We start from the raw sequence: 5078 nt of genomic DNA on the forward strand, positions 1-5078 counted from the left end.
AGAAAAAAAATCTTCTGGTCTCGGGGTAAAGGGGCCTCTAGCTCATGTGATTTATTCATCTTTTGGACCAATTGTCTTTTGCTGCTCTTGAGCCTTTGATTTTTCTCTCCTTCTGACCTGAAGAAAGAAATAGTTGCATCTTCAGTGGTCACTTGCTAGCTTTTATGACCCTATTCACCACTCTCTGTGTCACATTTTGACTTCAGCAAATCTTACCTTTGAGTTTATTGACACAAAATAGTCATCGTTAGCTGAACCATTTATTATCCTTTGCACCCTGGATGCTTTTCCATTCCTGGGCTCACATCACATGGTAACATATAGGCTTCCTCCAACCTCTCTGATCAAATTGGCCAGGGGCTGAGTAACATGAAGGCCTTACAGAGATGTCCCTAATCATGCTACCTCAAGCCATCTTTCAGCAGAAATCCCCAATGTTGCAAGCTTGAGCTGCCGCCTCTGTGCCCACACCACCCTGCACTAGATGGCATGCCTTACGTGTCTATTCTCCCAAATAGCGTTCCAGTTTCTCAAGCTGGAGACTCTCATAAAAATAATCACGTCCTCAGTGCTTAGTGCAGGAGCTCTGGTAGCAGAATGGATTAAACATTGGGCTTCTGACTGAAAGTCCAGAGGTTTGTATCCACTAGTCACTCTGTGGTTGAAAGATGAGACAGTCAGTGATTACAATGAATTACAGCATCAGAAACCCTGTGGGCAGCTCTTCTTTGGCCTAGAAGGTCACTGTGAGTCCGCATCTATGCAACAACACCTTTGCTGACTATTTGTGAGAGACTCAGGCTAGTGAGTGGCCCCAGGGAGAGGCTCATCTTGACTGATTTCCATCTCACTCAAGACCAGGCGTCAGTCACCAGACTGCTGGGCCTGCTTGACTTTGCTTGGTATTCAGGGCAGCTTGTTTGAGAGAGTGCAGGTCACTCTGACATCCAGCATCTCCCCACACTGGGCAAGACTACAAACAGAGCAGCTCATTATTTATGGTTAACATGCTGGTACCCTCTTTCTCGTGGCTGTGTGCAAAACCCCATTCTTTTCATTTGCATCCCAATTCCCTCCCCTTCCAACACAGCTTTATTACAAAGATGCATCTACTTAGATTCAAGAAGCCAGCATCATGCTGATGCCATTACAACTATTTTTAAGAAACAAGATGACACACCCATGCTTATTGTGGCTTTGTTCACATTAGCAAAGAGTTGGAAACAGCCCAAGTGCCCATCAACAAATGAATGGATAGAGAAGTTCTGGTATACTCACACAATGGAATATTATGCAGCACTGAAAAACAAAGAACTCATGAAATATTATACAAAATGAGTGACCATGGAGGACATTATGCTGAGTGAAATACCTCAGTCACAAAAAGACAAATACTGTATAATGCAACTGTTGTAGGCCAGGACTGATATGAGGGTTGAGGGGAAACTAAGAAAAGAGGGGATAAATAATGTACATGGCATTGAAACAGAGGAGGGAGAGAACTGTATAGAAGGAACATATGATTAGGCATTATTGGCAAGACAAGAGTCCAGAACAGGAGTTGCATGGTAAAGTGGTCGGGGGTGGGGGAGACCTGTATAACAATGAAAAAACCTTTTTTCCAAAGAAAAAAGTGAACTGGGGAGTAGAGGGGACAGGGAGGAAAATGGTGTAACAATGAATAAATGGAAATTTAAAAAAATGTTTTTTGAAAAAAAGAAACAAGACCAGAAATCAAAAGCAAAGAAAGGCTGCCCTTGTCTACTGCTACACTTTGAGATTAGACTGACAAGAAAAGACATTTAGAACAATTAGTCTTTGAGCTTTCTTCTTCCTTCTGAGACTCACAATCACAAGAGTCTGGGTTTCTCCTGATGACCGAGTAAGGCATGGAAGGTCGCCTGGACTTGGCGTAGAGGAAGGAGAAGGACCTTTGAAATCTGGCTGACCCAAGTTCAAACTCCCTGATCATCCATCGTGCGTGATGGTGGGCAGGCTCTTAGCCTCATTGGCCTGTGAATAAGGATGATAATAATACGTACAGTCTCCATATTGTTAACAAGAGTTAACGAGATAATAATTGTCAAGCAAACAGCCATCGCAAGTCAGAGAGTAGACACTCTATAAATGATAGATAGTGTTGGTTAGAATCAACATGATTCTAGTCTCAACCCAAGTAAACCATTTCTCTGACTCTCAATTTCTTTGTCTACCCAACAGGGGTAGATACATTTTACATCTGAGAAGGACCTGAATTTTGGGAGCCACAAGAGTGGGGTGGTTAGGATCACACTGTGTCCCCTCCCCAGAATCATGTGTTGAAATCCTAACCCCTATGACTTTGGAGCATCATGTGTCAGTTGGTGTCACTGTGATGACAGACGTCAAGCGCTGGTATTTCAAACAGCAGCTTCACCCATGGTGAATAGCTTTAATCAGAGTTTCCAGACTAAGACGGTCTAGGAAGCAGAGCTGCTATACACTTTGGGAAAGGAAGTGAATGTCTGATGGAAAACAGTGCAGTATTGTCTCATAGAGGGCTGGCAAAGGAACCCCTCCACCAGGAAGGCATGCAAAATCCACCAGGGAGAGAGCTCCTTTCTCAAGTTAGAGTTTAATGATGTGGACTGAGTACATTTTCATCTCGTAAAGGAGCTGATGTAGCATGATTCAAAACTAGAAGAATCAGCTGGAAACATCCATTAATAATCAAGATGTGGAATGTATGAAGTATGAGTCTAAAAAACCTGGAAGTTCTAAGCAATTAACTATCATGTGTGATAGCCTAGAGATTAGTGAGCTGACACGGACTAGTATTGATCATTTGGAAATGCAGTCATATGGCCTACCATACCGGGAATGGTAAACTGAAGTGGAATGGTGTCAGATTCAGCATAGAAAAGAACATTTCAGGATCTAGTCTGAAATGCAACACTGTCAGTGATGGGATAATATCCAAATATCTACAAGGAAGAGGTGTTAAGGTAACAATTATTCAAATTTAGCACTAATCACTAAAGCCTAAGGCACAGAGGTTTTCTGCCAACTTCTGCTTCTTCACAGACTTGGCCCAGTTTTTCTTATCCCATGCAAGCCACACTTCACTATGCACTGGGGTCCTGCCTGACATCTGTACACATCAGGTGGAGACAGGCCACTGTCCCCTCCTCTGAAACACTCACACCTGTCTTCGGAAATGCCACCAGGTGGACTTGAACGTTCCACCTTTCAGTTAGCAGCAAGGTGTGTTTTACTGTTTACACTTTCGAGGTTCTGAGGCAGCATTCAATTGGCAAATGCTGATACTCTCTAGACAACAAGACTTGCCTGGTTTTCACCACCATTGCCCTCAAGTCAGGAAACACACCAACCTCTGTGGAGGGTTGTCTATCGAGGGACCTGTCAACACCTGGGAACATTGTCCAGCCTCGAGTGTTCACTGCCCAGCCCCATATCAGACAGCATTATGTTGTGAGGTGCAGGGCTTTCATTTAATAATGTTCAGAAATAGGTCTCCAGGCCTTTCTTCCTAGTCTGCCTTAGTCTGGAAGCTCCACTGAAACCTGGCCACCATTGGTGGTTTTTGAAATTTCAGTGGTCTAGCTTCTGGGATCACAGTACCACACAGGCCACTACAGAAGGATACACAGACAGATGGGGCCATGGAACGGGGCGTATTAGTGCCATTCAGAAGGTTTGCCTTCAGGGCCTGAAGCACCAGTCCACGTCAGTCTGTCTATTCCATTCTTAGTAGTCACCCCACACTCCCTCGAAACAGGTTGGCCAGGTGCCCCCAGCCCAGCCTGGCCTAATCCCCAGCACGTGCCAAAGAACCAAAAAGGCTCCATTTATATGAACCCACAGGAAACCCGTGCTGAAAGCAGACACACACAGAGCTGGCGATGGTGACTCACGGCTTCTAACCTCGTCCTAACCAGTTGCATCAACTTTTCCGACGTTTTGAAGTCTTGTAGAAACAGTGCTTCATGGGAAGATAGCAAGGAAAATGTTCCCAAAGCCGACCAGCAGGCCCTACTCTGAGTCCTCGGCCCCTGTTTGAGGTCTCTCTCTCTCTCTTTCTCACTCTTTTTTCTCTCAGCAATTTCTTTAAAAAAAAAAATTCCCTCACCATTGACCTTGTTAGAGTTGCTACTCCTTCTTCCCCTTACACTGTAGCACTTCTGTAAATGTTTTTGTTCTTTGTTCTACTTCCTGCACTCTTTGAGCTCAGCTGTGATGTCTGTTCAGTGGAGCCTTTCTGATCCGTGGTCTCTTACCTATGCATCCTCTCCCCAGGTTTCAAAAATGAGGGCAGTGGGCCCCGGAGGGCCCCTCATTAGAGGGAGGCGGCTCCGATCCCCCACCAGCCACCGGCAGTGAGGGCAGAACCGACTCCACGAATGACCAGCGTTGAAAAGAAAGCTCCAGGGGTGAGAGAGGCACAGACTGGCAGAGGCAGAAGCATGAGGTTAAAAAAGAAAAGGGAAAAAAAAATTTTTTTTTAAAAAAGGCTTTCTCTCTGACTAGCTAAGCACTCCCTTTCAGGACCAGAGGCTTTCTAGAAATGAGCCCTCTGAAGAACAGGCAGTTTCAGGCAACACAGTCGAACCCTCTCAGGGCAACACCCTCGGGCGTTCACTCCCAACGAGACTGTTCTGGAAAGGAGAGGTGACTTTTAGCTCAGCCTTCAGGGATGCTGAGGTGGGTTTCATAGAAATTCGGTTCTGAGAAGTCCAGAGGCTGGGTACCTTTCTGAGATCAGATGAGTCAGGCCCCTTGAGGAAGAAGAGAGGACAGGGAGGCAGGAAAGTCAAGAGAAGATGGCCCTAGGTCTCCAGGGACATGTCCATGTCTCCACATGCTCAGGGAAGATGGTCACCTACAGGGGGCGCTGCTGGCTCCAGACGGACCAGCTGGACTTGGCCATGAGGAAAGTGGCTTCTAGCCCCAAGTGACTCTCACCAGTAACGTGACCTTCAGGAGTCTCCCAAGTCCTCTGAGCTTTAGAGCCTTCCTTCCTTCCTTCCTTCCTTCCTTCCTTCCTTCCTTCCTTCCTTCCTTCCTTCCTTCCTTCCTTC

Source organism: Elephantulus edwardii, unplaced genomic scaffold (assembly GCF_000299155.1).
Source record: "Elephantulus edwardii isolate Elephantulus edwardi_28Jun2011 unplaced genomic scaffold, EleEdw1.0 scaffold00048, whole genome shotgun sequence".
Classification (NCBI taxonomy): Eukaryota; Metazoa; Chordata; class Mammalia; order Macroscelidea; family Macroscelididae; genus Elephantulus; species Elephantulus edwardii.